The sequence below is a fragment of the Petaurus breviceps genome, unplaced genomic scaffold (assembly GCF_028583685.1).
Source record: "Petaurus breviceps papuanus isolate PSGF00001 unplaced genomic scaffold, PetGlider_PUasm1.0 79, whole genome shotgun sequence".
Classification (NCBI taxonomy): Eukaryota; Metazoa; Chordata; class Mammalia; order Diprotodontia; family Petauridae; genus Petaurus; species Petaurus breviceps.
In genome coordinates this window covers 9,198,324-9,214,245 of record NW_027186523.1, presented here as the reverse complement: position 1 = coordinate 9,214,245, position 15,922 = coordinate 9,198,324, and the positions used below count along the sequence as shown (strand labels likewise).

General features: G+C 41.1%; 1 protein-coding gene across 2 annotated transcripts in view; it reads right to left on the bottom strand.

Annotated features, from left to right (window-relative positions):
* Window positions 1-13,278, bottom strand: part of LOC138175822 (trans-acting T-cell-specific transcription factor GATA-3) — a 48,917-nt gene extending 35,639 nt beyond the window's left edge. For both annotated transcript variants that reach the window (XM_069106327.1, XM_069106329.1), the window contains exon 1: window positions 13,264-13,278. The gene's annotated coding sequence lies outside the window, so the exon portion shown is untranslated. The remainder of the gene's footprint in view (window positions 1-13,263) is intronic.
* Window positions 13,279-15,922: the final 2,644 nt, after the last annotated feature.

The window sequence follows — 15,922 nt, the reverse complement described above, 5'->3', positions numbered from 1 at the left end:
AAAGAGAAAAACATGCGAAGAAAAAGATAAAGACAGAAGATGCCAAGGGATGATAGGCAAATGTTTGAGCTCATGGTAGTTTGTGCCAAATTTGAAGAAGAGTACTGATGGAGGGGGGGGGGGTGGGGGGGAGGAGGGGGAGTGGGACCGTGAGAGAGCAATTGTTTGGTGTATTTATGAACAAGCCCAAAGGCTCTCAGAGCGAATAGACCTCGTATTCAGTTATCAACTTAAAAAACGTAAGCCTGTAACTGCGAGTTTTATTCCTATATGTATATAAGCTATCTAAACCTGCCTAAGTCAAAGCCGCCTAGGTAGATTTGATTTTCTCTCCTCAGTCCTACCTACCCCGACAGTCTCCCTCTTCCCAACATTTTAAACCATTGTCTTTTCGGTCCCTAAAGATTTAACCCTGAACTCAGCCTTGGCTCAAACATTTGCCTATCATCCCTTTCTACGTTTGGAGTTTGGACGTTGGTTCAGATAGATTGTTCCCATCTCTGAAAGAGACCTAGAGGTCGCACTCTACTCCCTCGTCCACGCGCAGAAACTCACCCTTTTCTTCCTATGTGTTTCTTTACCCAGTCCATTTTAGACCTCACTCTGAAGATGATTCTACCAAGAGAAGTTTATTTGGAGTTGGAGGTTAGTTTCTGAAGAAGTTAAGTTGAGAGAGGTTTTTTTGGAAGGACAGGGATTTAAAGGTCGATAAGTTCACAGGGTTCACCCTCAACCTGTTGACTTTACACTGCTGTAACTCCTCTGCTGCCCCGGACTCTGGACCTTAGTTTAGCTACCTTCCTTTCTCAAGGGCCAAGAAAACAAAAGTGGTCTCCAAGCCTCCCTCGAGAGCAGAGTAGGTTAGCCTTCCTTTTGGCCAGGGCTCAGAAGCTGGGGAGCTAGACAGCCACCTTGATTCTGGAGAGTTAGGCCAGTGAATTAAGTACAGAGGCTCATAGACCCCACCTCCTCTAATCTCTTATCCTGATGCATAAATGCCAGATCATTTGCTCCATCTGTCTTCTTTTTCTCCCTACCATCTTACTTCTCAACCTTTTCTCTCTTCTCCTGTCTATCGATATCAGACATTAAACTCATACTCCTTCCAGGAATCAATCCTATTTCACACGAGTCATATTGAAAGAACCCATTTCTTTATTCACTTTTCTCTCTCCCTTCGTACCCTCCACCCCTGCCTCCTATACGGAGTTCTTGCTGGCGACCCTCTAGTTGGCTCTGGCGAGTCTGACTGACTTTCTCCCTTCCTTTTCTCCTGACTCTAGGGAGTTTGGATATCTCCGGGTGTAGTGTGACTTCTTGGTAAAGTGATGGAGAAATCTGATCTTTCCTTCTTCCTCCTTCCTTCCATCACCTCAATTTTTTCTTTAGAAAACAAAGCCAATTAAGGTAGGAAGGAAACTAACCTACCATACAGATTGGACTTTTTTTTTTAAGAAAACTCTCACATAAATAAATGAAAACCTAGTTATTTAAATTTTTTAAAGGGCAAGCCAGATCAAAGACTTGAACGGAATGTGTGTGAGATCTAGTCCTTGCAACCACACTGGCCTTTAGGGCTCAGAAAGCTGCCACTTTGAGACAAATAAAAGAGTAGAAATAGTCCCAGATTATTCGGATCTCTAGATATATTTGGCAGTCCAGAGAAGCCAAGATGGAATAGAGTGAAAGCAGAGAATTTATAAAGGATAAACAAAACGAGATGGGTGATAAGGAGAAACAACGAAGTCAGTCAGTCACACTTTCCTAGGGGAACTGTAGAAATACAGAAGGGTTATTCCTGATCAGTGCACGTGCAGGCGAACGCACGCAACGTCTTAAATATGACTTTAATGAAGCCACAAGTCATTCTGTGAATGTTAAAGGCTTTCTGTCTCACTCTGATTCGAAGTCCTGGTCAAGTTGCATGCCCGAGTATGGCAGGCATTTAAGACAGAGGGAGAAAGCGACAGAAACAAACAAACAAAAAAAAAGTAGAGAGCGAAAGCGATGGAGGTGGGGGGAAAGAATACGCAATACTCCGTTATTTGGGGTCGACCTTCAAATACATTTCAAACTTTCCTGAAAGAACCCTATATCCAGATGGCTAAAGCCCACTTTGCCTTACCTGTGGGAAGACAGCCACTTGTAAGCTTTTAGGAACAACCTTCAAGAAGGATGCTGACCACACACATACACACTACACACAATCTCAAACGAATTATTCTCTCACGTCTTCTCACAATTACTGTTCGTGGTGGACACTGGTTTTTCCACATCACTGAATGGATGTGGTTTCGTCTATTAACCTCGGGGATAGCTAATATTAGGACTGGGGATCCGGCTGTTGAATAAGTGGTAACTAATGTGCTCTTGAATGGTATGAGGCGTTGGAGGGCCCTTCCAATTGGGGTTGTGCCGAAAGAGGAGTATATTGTCTGAACATCACCATGGTTGGTTACCACTTATATTCTTTAATACATTCAGTAAATTTTCAGAATCCACAAACCTCCGAAATCAGATAGATTGAGTTTAAATGAAAGAACCTCACCTTTGTGTTTGTGTTTTTTTAAACAAGGGATAGATTGGTAGAAGAATAATAGTTAAATCATATCTGGGTTTCTTTTATTTCTGCATGGATATGAAATTCATATGTTGCAGAGAGCCAAAAAGAGAAAGTATAGCTAGGAATGATCGCTTCCAGAATTTTAATCTAATCTACCTATCACTATAGCAGCGTTGGGAGGGCATATTCACGGTTGTTCACAACTTCTGTGTTTCTATTTCACCCAAACTCGGACTGAAATTTTCCCAGGTATATTTTTTTTAAGGAAAAAAAAAGAGGGGTCCACTGGGCAGGTGAACACATTTAATTGGACTCATATAAGAGTTCTAATCTTCAGATCAGATTCAGTGAGTGTTATTTTGTTGATCGAGGAGAAGAAGGTGTGTGTACTTGGGGAAGCCTCTTCCATCACTAATCTTCATTCCTCCCCCTCCCCCCATTAAAAAAAAAAGCAGAACATTTCTATTAAATTCAACTTTTAGGTCAGTGATTTCAACTATGTATCACTGACAAAGCTACAAGGATGAAGGGGGGGTAGTGGTGAGCGGATGAGCATCTCAAATGAAGGTTTCAAAAATCAACTACTCGAAATGAAAAATACAGACGGACCAATTCCACCCGGGCGCCCTAAACAAATAGCCCCGTTTGCAAATTCCTATCAATTATTACGTGATGGGAAAAAACCTTATATGAAAATAAAGCACGTGAACGGGGAGAATTTTAATTAAATCTTACTGTGGATATAATAACATGGAAGTGATTTTTCATTCGGCGCTTGCCTGCTCACCAGTGTTTTATGGCGTTTTCTTGCCTCTGACTTTATTTTAAAATATTAGACGAGGTGGAGAATTATAAACGACTCCCTCCTTATCTGTGCTGCTCACATATCCAGGATCAGAGGAGCTGATTAAGAAAGAAGTCAGAGGCAACGTTGGATTCATAATGATTTGGAATAATGAATCCTTATCTCTGCTTTCCAGATTATCTGCCTTTCAGCTCCCAATGTTTTGTTACATGGGATAATTTATTGCATCTAATACATCACAATGAATCTGATGGTAGAAAGTGATGGCCGACGTTGTGAAAAGGGGGCCCTTATTTTTTATCCCGGGGCAATGAAACTGCTTTTTGCAGTTTTTAATTGGGAAAATATAAGGTAGATCTGATAATATATAAAAAAAAAAAAAAGAGGGGGGTATAATCTTGCCTGCTCGCGCTTTACCACGCTGCTCTTTAATTAGTGTGTCAATTTCAGGCTGAAATTAACAAGATCGACCTGAAACCGGTGCTTATTTTCTCCAAAGCTCCGAGATCCTAATTTTTAACATGATTTATTTTTATGAAAAAGGAGATAATTAATCATAAACACTGACTAAAGCACAGAGCCAAGTTAAGATAAAATGCCATTTGCATCTTTATATAAAAAGATACCAATAATGTTAATTTTCTCTGCAGCCTCCTCCCTCTCTCCTCATCTTTCCCCTCCTATGGATCCTCCTCTCCAGTCCCACTCATTCTTTTTCCAAACAAACTGGAAAGAAATCAATTCGAAGCTCTTGATACCACATTCTCTCTCTCTCTCTCTCTCTCCCTCTCTCCCTCTCCCTCTTCCTTTCCCTCTCCCTCTCTCCCTTTCCCTCTCTCTCTTTCCTTCTCTCTCTTTCTCTATCTCAAGAGACATTCATCATTTACTGTATTGGAGAAATACTGGTGCCTTTGAACATGCATAATTTTAATATGCTTCTTTTTCTCCAAGGATAGGTTCCCCAGTCTAGAGCCCAAGTTCCATCTCCCTCTCGAACTTCACCTTGTCCCCTGAGCTGTAATTTCAGTATTTGACTGAGACGTAGGTCTAGGTGTTAGGGGAAGTGGGAGAACCTGGCTTAGGTGCTTAATGAGCTACAAATAATAGTTTTCAGTAGTGAGAGGACAGGATAGCAAGCTCTCATCAGAAGGAGGAAGAAGTGCATTCAGATTCTCTCTTAAACTAACGCATCATTTAACCTCTCAGTGCCTGTAGACAATTCGCTAAAACTAGAAGTCTCAGAACAGTTTTGGTAGAGGGAGTTTCCTCCCCTGGAGTTACCTACACCAATAAAGTTACAGGTTCAGAACTACCACACACAAAATCTTCTCGGATTATTTATTTTCTAAGAAAATTTTGCCATTCTAAAGGCAATAGATGTCACTTAGAGCTGCTTTCAATCTAGATCATTCTGGATTCTGGAAATAGAAATCTGCAAATCTCTGTTGATCCCTTACATTCTGCTTTCTACTAAATGATCAATGCAAATATGTGATTCTCCCTCTCTGTCTCTCTCCTCCCTTCCCTCTTTTCCTCCTCCCTTCTTCCCTTTCTCTTCCCCTCTCTTCCACCTTTCTCTCCCTCCCTCCCCCTTGTTCATCCTGACGTCAGTTCATAATTTCCTGTTAATTGGCCGGGTCTCATCAAAATTATCAGAAACCCCCCCCCCTTTTTAGGTTGCAATTAAATTTGGACTTGAAAAAAATTTGATGTTTTCTTCTCTTTTTTCTATTCTAGGTGCTTGTCCAATGCCTCTCTACTGTTGTCTACACATTAGAACATTTCTTCAAGCATGGTAGGGTATGAGACTCACTTTAGAGGAGACTTCCCACCTTTTGACAATCTCTTGGAGGATACTGGAGTGGTGATGTGGTAGCAATTGTGATATGAGCAAAGAGGGAACAACCTGGGGGGGGGGGAGTGAAGGAAAGGTAGCTTGCTGGGCCATTTCTATCTCACTCAACCCCAGGAAACAAAATTTCAGGCTATACTTTCACTCTCCAGATCCACATGTTTTCCCTCATCTTGTAATCTTCAAAGAGTGTGTCAGGAGCCATCCCTCTCCATTTTGAGATCCCAATTTCAGACCAATCCAGAAAGTACCAACAATAAAGCAAATAATTACAATGGAAAATTAAAGACTCTTGCCTCAGTTATGAACACATGCCATATTAGGTTTATCTCAGTAGGTGCTCAATAAATATGTTATGAATGTTTCAGGTGATTGGAAAAGGAGCTGGTGGTGGTGCTGGAACAAATAATCTGGGTAAATTTCCTGACCATTTCACCTTACTACCTTACTTCTGGCATTCAATTCATGGTCTCAAGGGTCTTGGTTCCATTCATGTGATTTCATTCTTTTCCCAATCTCTCTCTCTCTCTCTCTCTCTCTCTCTCTCCCCCTCTCCCTCTCTCTCCCTCCTTCTTCCTTCCTTCCTTGTACCAGCTTCCCTCTATTTATGACACACTGCTCTAGGAATTTCAAGTATCAATTATAAGTAATATTAATTTCCCAGCCCCCAACCAGTGAAGTACAGATGATCTGATAGGAATATAAAAACGGTGCTTCCCTAGATGAAACAGACCAGTGGAGCTTATTGGGCCGTTTCCCATGCCCAGATGAACATTCAATTTTCCGGCATTATCTCCATACTTAAACTCGCTTTCTCCATTTCGGTGCCAAGATAAATTTGCATAATATTTGCAGCTGTAATTAGCTGATGAGCATCTTCCAGACTCCCCCTTTTGTTTCTTCATGCATTTGGTCTTCCATTGATGCCATTTTTGATCTTTAATATTACAGGATTCCCGATAGAGAATTTTATATCTTATCTGTCCTGCTCCAAAAATCTGTTAGAAACAGAGAGGGGTGGAGGAGGGAGGGAAAAGAAGGGGGAGACTGGATGGAGAGGCAGAAGTAAGGAGGGATATCGAAGAATGAAGCTTCACTAAGCAGAGTTTGAAAAGGTTACATTGGAAGCAGGCATCTGTAGTGACAGAACAAACAAGATAAATGAGGAATTGTGAGAAAGATGGTCATTATTATGGACCACAATGAAGGACAGTATTTCCATGTATTGTAGGAGTTGGGGCGGGGAGATCATGAAAAAGTTAATTGGGAAAACAGTTGTAGACAGGACATTTCTTCTTCCTCCTCCTCCTCTTCCTCCTCTTCTTCTTATTCCTTTTCTTCTTCTTCTTCTCCTCCTCCTCCTGCTCCTCCTCCCCCACCTCCTTTTCTCCTCCCCCCTCCTCTTCGTCCTCCTCCTCCTTCTATAATTCGGGAGAATGGTTGGTAACTACAACTATTCTGAGTGACGCATATTTGTCCATCAGGGTCCCCCCAACGGGAAACTGGAACTTTTTAAATCATGTGACTCCTCTATCTGTGAATCTATTTGTTTCTCATTAATAAAGAGCATCACTTCCCTGAACCTTGAAAACGCCACAGACATTTTTCATTCTTTTCAGTCGTTATTGAGAGAAAGAGACAGAGAGAAAGTGTTAGAGAGCCAGAGAGATAGGGGCAAGGAGGGAGACAGACAGACTGAGACAGAGAGACTTAGAAAATCACTTTTGGCGAGAGACTGAGCAAAACAAGGAAAAGTTTTTGTCCCTGGGTTCGTCGACTCTGTTATTATTGTAATTTCTTTCGAAATCAGGTGTTTGATGATTTCAGATAAAAAAGATAGCGTTAGAAAATGTTCCATCTGAAGGAATATTTGTGGGAATCTGGAGAACTAAGAAAAAGGGAGAAGGGAAGGCGGGGGTTGGGAGAATGAGGGGAGAGAGACGAGAAAGACTCGATTTTCATGCCAATCACTGGAACAAATAGCTAACATTTAACGTTTACACCCTAACTGGCGGCGCCCTGGCGCTCCAAGGACTCGTGAGCCGGGCTAAAATGTCCAGCAAGCCTTTGGAGAAAGCGAGTCTCCAGCTATCAGGTTCTCCTGATCTCCCTGCTTTCACAGGGCTTCGGTTTCAGGCTGGACTTGGCCAATGTCTGCTTTACTGCTGTGAGCTCCTAAGTGAGTGTCAAGGAGGCAAATATCAAATAGCACTGAGGTCAAGGCGATTTGGTTAAACCATTCGGGACGCTTAGGATTTTAAACCTGTGTGGGACTGGGGGACTGGGAGGGGGGGTGGTGAAGAGGTGGAGGAGCAAGCAGAGGATGAATGAAGTCCGGCTGGGGAACGAAGAAAACCACTCCAAAGCCTGAGAGGGAGACTGGGAGAGGCTCAAACCCGCCCCACCCCCACACATTACACAGGAGTAGGGGGTGGGGTTGATTTTAAGGTTCCTAGATCCAGAATAAAAAGTTCCTGAAAAACTTCAAATGTAGCCAGTTTCCTAGATCCATGTGCAGAAGGGTCTTGGGGAGCCTTCTGTAGACTTGAGGTGATGGGGAACCGGATTTGAAGATGATTCATTGATGACCCTTTCTCTTACACACTCCATATTCCCTAATCTAGGTGCCAAGGCCCAGGAGCTTCTTCACCATCCTTCACCATCAAACCCTTCGAAACTAGAAATCCTTTATCTCACATTTTATGAACCAATAGTCCTATTACACACTTGATGGAGAGGGTGGGTAGGTAGGTAATCTGAGGTAAATGCCCTGATTTCTTATTTAAGTGAGATTACCTCCTGATAGGTAATCACAGAGCACAGCTCCCAAACTTCTCCCAAACTCCTTAGCTCTTATTCCTCAGGATCACTATCCTTTCCTTCCTTCCTTCGTTCCTTCGTTCCTTCCTTCTTTCGTTCCTTCCTTCCTTCCCTTCTTCCTTCCCTTCTTCCTTCTTTTCTTCCTTCCTTCCTTTTTTTCCTTCCTTCCTTCCTTCCTCCCTTCCCTACTTCCTTCCTTCCTTCATCTATCTATCCATATATTCATTAATTCATTTATTAAAGCAAAGTGACGTTCTTCCAGGCTTTGTCTTTTAGAGACTCCCAAGGAATGCAAAAGCAACCCTTACCCAAAGAGATGTAGCCTTTCCAGAACGAGAGTGTTAGTTAAAGATAGGGAAGAGATTGAAATCAGTTAATGAAAATGAACACATTAGGACAACTAAAAAAACATTTTTTTAAGTTCAAAAGGAGGCATATATCAAGCCATTTGTTTCTTCCTGTATGAGTATGTGAGTGAATTGTGTATATGACTAGATATCACTTCATGTATGCATAAAGGGTGTGTGCATATACTGGATGCATTATTGGGTTTACTTTCTCCAAATTGGTTTGAGGACAGGAGCAAGACAGGAAACCACATGGTCCCAAAAAACAGGAAGGAGAAAAAAAGGCCTGGTTCTGTTTTTGTGGGGTTTTTTTTTTTTACTAGTCCATCTCATGTCTTTCTTTTAACTGTTTGGACCCATTTCCCCATTTGCTCCATCCCAAGAGTAGTCCGTGTTCAGTCCCTAATTCTCAAGGTCAGCTGTGCTTCATGTTAAAATGAATCCTCGACTCTTCCCTGCTGTACGGTCTGGCACCTGCAGAGTTTAGGGGTCAGCATAGACACTAGTGTCAGAAAAGAAAGAGGGGAGGGGGAAGGGGTCCCATAAAGACCAAGGGACTAAGTGACTGGAAAGGAGAGACTTCGAAGGGTGTGTGTTTTCTTAAATAAATGCCTCTAATGTGATTCTTTCTACCCCACTGTGTTCTTCTCAATGATAGTGGGGAAAAAGAATAATCATGATGTGACTTTATTTTTTCTTTCCCTCTCAAATTAAAAAAAAAAAAGGAAGGGGGGAAACCACCCAAACCCCACTACCGTTTGGTTTCCGGAGAAATTCTCAAATAGAGCAGTGTAATTTCTCAGTTGATTTTGATTGACATACTGTCCCTGGGATCATGTGTTAATCCCTTCTTCACTCAAGCCTTTTCATAACTCATTTCTCTCTTGCTAGATGGGGACTCTGATGGTTACCGAGGCAACGATGATAGCACTAAGCTATTTCCCTCTCTGCAAGGAGACCATTATTCCGCATGCATAGGCCATTTGCAACAAAGGTCGTCACAAAGTCATCCACAACACAGCACACGTTTATTAAACTTTTATTCTTCTTTTTCTTTCTCTCTCTTTCTTTTCTTTTTTCTGTTTCTTTTCTTTCTCTTTTCTTTCTTTTTTCCCCACTTAATACAAAATCTGGTTCATACTTGTAGCAGAGGTATCATTGTCCTGTACTGATTTAGTAATAACTCTACTACAGGGCATTGTCCACTTACACCCACCACCTGAGAGCTTTTCATCAAATGAGACCATTTCCCCATTTTAACCCACCTTTGGGATAAGTAGTGTATTCATCCCCATCTTCCATTGGTCTTTTGGGTTCTTCAATGACTTGGTCAGAGGTGCAACTGATTGCTTTGGAAAAGGAGAGACCATGGCAGCAAAGGGAGAGTTATACTGATGTGGATTGTGGAGAACTCAGTACCAGTCACATCACGGCTAATAGGAGCTTTTTGACAGGTCCATCTTCTTTAAATGCCCTTAGAAATAAAATTTCCCCCACCTTTGTCCCAACACTCCCAGATTTCTCCATTCTTCAATATCCTATTTCTTCTCTCAGTCTTCTGCCCTCTCCCTCTCCAAGATTTGTTCCCACCAGGTTACCTCCTTATACAGGTCCAAAATATAAAGAGTACAATGACCCTCCTCCCCACCCCCACTTTGTTCTTCCCTTCCTCCTCTCTTATCAATTGCAGTAGCTAAAACCACAGTGTCTTCAGATTTGGAGGTCTAGAAACCTTCCTTCTCTCCCCCCCCCCCAGTTGTCCAGGACCATTCTAGAGTCTACTCTTTCACAATCTGTGTGATTGTCTATATTTGCCATCAATCATCAATTATCATTGTAGCTTCAAAGTGAACTGGGTCCAGTGTCCAACCTTGCATGGAGACGATTCCACACATTTTCAAATCCCTTGAGAAAACTGATTTTTCCCAATCCCCAACTCCATCAAAAGAAATGGTTGATGGAATAGATGGAATCCTATACTCCATCCTCTGGACTTGGCCCTACTTGACTTTTTTTTTTTTTAATGACGAAGGAGAAAATGTTCCGCCTATTTTGGCAACCATCTATTTGGGTGACCAGGCCTTTCCTGGGAACTTCTGGATTGCTCCTGGTTGGGCAAAGCATGAAAGGAACTAAACTTTGAGCAATAAGAAACCAGGGAAGAGTCAAGCCCACAAGAGCAACCCAAGAAGTCTAGATGCCTCTTCACAACTCTCCTCCTTTGCTTTGACTGAACAAAGTGTAAAGTTCAGTTGTCTCTTTCCTCTGTCTCTTACTACTTGTATGACCGTGAGCAAGTCACAACCTCCCCAGGCCTCAATTTCTTTATCTGTAAGATGAGAGGGCTGGTCTAAGTTTGCCTCTAGGATAAAATATTAACTCCACTGCTTAGCTTTCCCTAACTTATCTTTCCAGATTGATCAGCCATTATTTCTTTCTCCTGAATTCTGCAGTGCAAATAAACTGTTCTCTGCTCCCCACACAGGACACTCTAGCCCCTGTCTCTATCTTTGGAAATGGTCAACTCCCAAGGCTGAACTGTGCTTCTTTACCTCGACTCATAGAGTTCCTCTATTCCTATAGTATTCAGCACAGGCATCATCTTCTACTTCTATCAAGCCTTTCCTGATCCCCCAAACCATTAATTATCTCCCTCTCAGTCTGCCTGGTATGTATTTGTATTATATTTTATATTACATATAGGATATGATATATCATCTTATATTTGTTGTATATAAATTTTATATGTACTTGTTTCCTCCATTAGAATGTAAGCTTATCTAAAGTAGGAAGTTTCATTCTTCATACTTGTATTTCCTGCACCTAATCTAAAGTCGTAGAGTGCCAGTCAGAAAGGTCTGAGTCCAAATCCGGCCTCAGACACTTGACCCTGGGCAAGTCTTTGCCTCAATTTCCTCATCTGTAAAATGAGCCAGAGAAGGAAATGGCAAATCACTCCAGTATCTTTACCAAGAAAACCCCCAAAGGGGTCACTGAAATGATTGAACAAACAAAAGTAAAAAGCCTGACATGGAATAAGTACTTAATAAATGCTTTTTGATTGATTGATCAAGTGACCTTTGAGGTCACTTTCAGTTCTAAATCCATTATCCAATAACATTCCCCTCCCAGGTATGCTGATCTTCAAATTTCAGACTGATGAAGTGGTTCAGAAGGGGCAGTTAAGTATAATGGCTCACATTTATCTTTCAGGTTTTTAAAGCACTTCCCCATACTTAATCTAAGAATTATTGCAAGGATTATTACCCTAATTTTGCTCAAAGAGGTGATATGATTTGCTTGTTTCACCGCTAAAACACATCAAAGCTAGATTTGACTCCTATTTTCCTATCTACATGTCCAGTTATACCAAGTTCAGTTAGACATGGGCACAAAGTTGCCCACAGGTCTTTGCCATTCAATGGTTACTGGAGCACCCTGCTTTGAAAACCATCCTGCCTTAGAGCTAGGCTAGTCAGACTGCCTAATGATAAATTCCCAAGTCTTTCAGGAAGGGCACTTTTAAAGGTAATCTTGTTCAGCTCTTTGCCCAAAGGCACCTACTAAGCCAGTCCAGTCTGGGAAGCTGCCACTTTTTTTTCCTATTAAGGGAGGAGTCTTTTCAGATGGAGTTGGGGGTGGGGAGTGAGAAGAGAAAATGAGAAGCTGGAAAGGAATAGAGGAGGGGGTGGCGGTATTAAGAGAATAAGTTTTCAGGTCAGCAGGTGTAATATGGCCTAGAGAGAGAGCTCTCAGGCTAAAACATTCCCTCCCTGATAATGGGCACCCGGCTCCAGGAGAAGAGCAATCTAAACCGCCGGATCATCTGTCAGCCCTGGGTAGTAACGGCGCCCTTAGGGAGCACCGGAGGCCACTAAGGACTGGTTTGTCACTTGCAGATTCCAATTTCCCCCATTCCTGCTCCCAATGAGACAGTCGGAGGGCTCTTTGTTCAACTGCTGAGTAAGCAGCTTCTGTCTAAATTGCAGCACCACATACTCTGGACAACCAGCAGCAGCACTGGCCTTCATGATTCAGGACATCCTGTTGGGCGATCTCAGTGTGGGGCACAGCCCAAGGGGGGTATAGACCCCCACAACTCCCGAAAGTAATATAATGTTCTTAGGACGAAAAAAGAGAAATCCTTCTGGAAGAAATCAGCTAGTGCTTTACTTACAACATTTTAGCCACCCAGCTTTTCCTAGGCTCTGTGCAACCTGGGATAAGACTGGGGTACTAGGAAAAGAAGGAGAAAAAAGAAAAAAGGAGAGAAAAGGAAAAAAAATGATTAAATATTTTTTCCATCTTTTTGTCACCTAGTAAACTACAGACAGTTTTTCCTTTTATAAAAGGAAGTGTATGGGAGGGGGCCAAGGGTAAAAAGAACAATAGCAATTAATATTTACATAGAACACAGCCATTTTATTGTACAAAACTTTATTTTTCCCACAATGACTCTGAGGTAGATGGTGCAAGTGTTATTGTCTTTATTTTATGGATAAGTAAAACTAAGTCTCAGAAGGGATGATTTTTCCATGGTCACACTAGTGATGTAAAGAATGGGGACTTGAGTATGGATCTTCTGACTCTAATTACTAGACTTTTCTCACTTTATGATACTGCTAAAGTGAACCTGTTAGAAGCCTGGCTCGAGAGATTCATGCACAGTGGCCCTTGGCAGGTGTCAAAGTACAGAGGAAGGAATAGATAAATGTGAATTTATAAACATTTTAAATTAGTTTTTATCAACATCTTTGCTTTTTCTTGTCTCATCTAAATTTCTCCCAATATCTCTCCCCTTAAGCCACCCCATATAACAAAGAATATTTTTAAAAGAAAAAAAAGGAAGAGAAAAATCAGCAAAAGCAATTAATACATTAAAAAATTTTTTTTGATATGTGCCATGTTCTACATTCATAGACTTCCCACCTTTGTAAAGGAGTGTGTGGGAGGTGGTGGGCATGGGGAACTCCTCACATTTCTTCTTTGGGACCACATTGTTCTTTGTAATTCTTCAGCATTCACTTTCAATTGTTTTGTGGTTATTCTTTCAAATGCGTTTTGTTTTTGTTTTTTAAAGAAGGGAGAGTGACATTGCCCAAATCAGAGGGACACACTGGTATTGTTCAGGGAAACAGAAGGAATAAAAAGTATGGTGTTTTCATTTTTTTAGAGTAGTTATTATAGATGGTCAGACTCTCAGAAATAGGTAGCAGGTATAGACTGTATAACTTCTCTGCACTCAAGGTCTAATCCCTAAACCTCTTTCCTGACTGATCCTTTTTCCAAAGCACCCAAGAAGGTTCTCCTTCAAGAGATGCAAGGATATGCCATGGAAAGTTCTACAGAAAGCAGGAAGAGAAAGAACAAAGTTCTGTTGAGGTCCTGATCCTCTCTAGAGAGTTTAGGGAATCTAAGAGAAGGGAAAGCCTTTGGCTATGAAGGTTGGTCATTTTATAAGGCAGGACAGGGAAGCCTTAGAGTCTTTAGAAGCCAGGAAACTTAAAAGCATAGTCAGCTTTGGAGGGTATTAGAGTCTCATTTGGAATAAGGGGGGTTAGCAGGTGAATGGTTGTGGTAAAATAGAGGAAGAATCCAGTAAAGGAAGCATTGGGGAGAGATTCTGACACAGGATCAAAAATTTAGACCTGGAAGGCACCTCAGAGATCACCTAGTCCAAGCCTTTACAAAAGAGGAAATTGAGGCCCAGAGAGATAAAGTGACTCACCCAAACCCACATGGATTTAGAAGCAGAGCTCTTGAAATGCCAATCCAGAACCTGCTTGATTACATAGACAGTGTTCTTTTCTCTTCCCCCCTTTACGGACTTAGAGTGCTAAATGGGGCATCTAGTGGCTTAGTGGATACAATGCTGGGGTTAGAGTCCAGAAGAACTGAGTTCAAAACAAGTCTCAGGTGCTTATTAGCTTTGTGACCCTGGGCAAGTCATTTAACCTCAGTTTTCTCCATCTGTAAAATGGGGATAATAATAGCATCTACCTCCCAGGGTTGTTGGGAGGATCAGATGAGATTTTATTTGTAAAATGTACTTAGCACAATACCTGGAACATAGTAGGTATTAAATAATAGCTATCATCATCATCATTATAAAATGGCTTGTCTAACTCTGGAAGTATTTGGGTTGTCCTATAGCACTTTGTAGACTTGGATACTTTTTGTTTGGGTCATTTTTATCTCTGAAATATTAGACATTCAGAGACCATAGTATGTATACCATAGCTCCCTTTCAGCTAGAGTTGTGTTGGTAAATATTTAACAATCAGATCTCTGAGGGGAAAAGTGTACACAGGACACTCTTTTAAGTTGAATCTACATTGTAAACATTTTCTGTGTCACTTGCATTGAGAGACAATCAACAAAAGAATAAATTGGGCCCTGATCTGTAGTTTTTGCTGACTTCAGGGATATAAAGGCTCACTTTGAACATTTAACAATCAACTTGGTACAAGCTGGCTACAGGACATCTCTGCTAGATGTAAGTATATGATTCTGTTTCCAAATCAATCACCTTATGGAGTTCCCAAATGGGGTGGGGGTGGTAAGACAAATCACACAGACCCTAATACCTTATCTTACAGTATCTACTACTGAAATGTCCTAGAAGGAAGGAAAGAAATGGAGGGAGCAATGGAGGAAACTCTGGATTCTAAATCTTATTTGACTTATGACTCTCACCAATGTGTTTGACTTAGTTTCTACCCACAAAGTGGGTAGATAATACTGTTGACTGACAAGTACTTAATTGAAAGAACTGTTGCACCAATGTTCTAATGTTTAGGCATGTGATTAGGCATGAGAGCAGCTACTTTGAAAATTCCTTGAAACCACAGAAGCCTGAATTTTAGCGTTTCTGTATGAGATCTTAATTTTATATGGTTTGGTGGGGAATTAGCATTCCCTTTCCCTTTCCCAACCTTCCCCAAAGAAAACAACCCAACAAAACAAAGAATAGTTTTATTCAAAGTCAGAGCTTTGCTTGTCCAGAATATACTTCAGTATATTCTTCTGGTGTAGAAATGAACTAAATCTAGATATGCAGTGATGTTTCTTAAAAAATAAAATAAAATTGAAATGGATTTGTAACTTGAAAGAGAAAGAACATTCCCATGAATGAATATATGGCAGGTATCTAAAAACCCTTTACACTAATTGATGGACTCTCTATATATCACCCTAGATAAAGGGCCCTGAGTTGTAAATGCTGATATTTAGAACATCCTGATAATGCTTTGTTAACAAGAAGATAACAGAAGAGCGAGATATGCTTGTTTAGCTGCCTATAGATAAACCCAATAGGTCTTTGTTAACTTTTCTTGACTGATGGCAACCACTAACCATGATAAATAATAGGGGAGCCCAGAACTTTACTTTCACTACTAAGAGTGGGAATGAATCACAATTTTCACTATGAAAAGGAATGGAATCTCTTTGGAGTGTGATCATATTTTTAAAATCTTAAAAAACAGGGCATATTATGCCAGCAATGACTGGTCTATAAATTTTGTAAATCATCA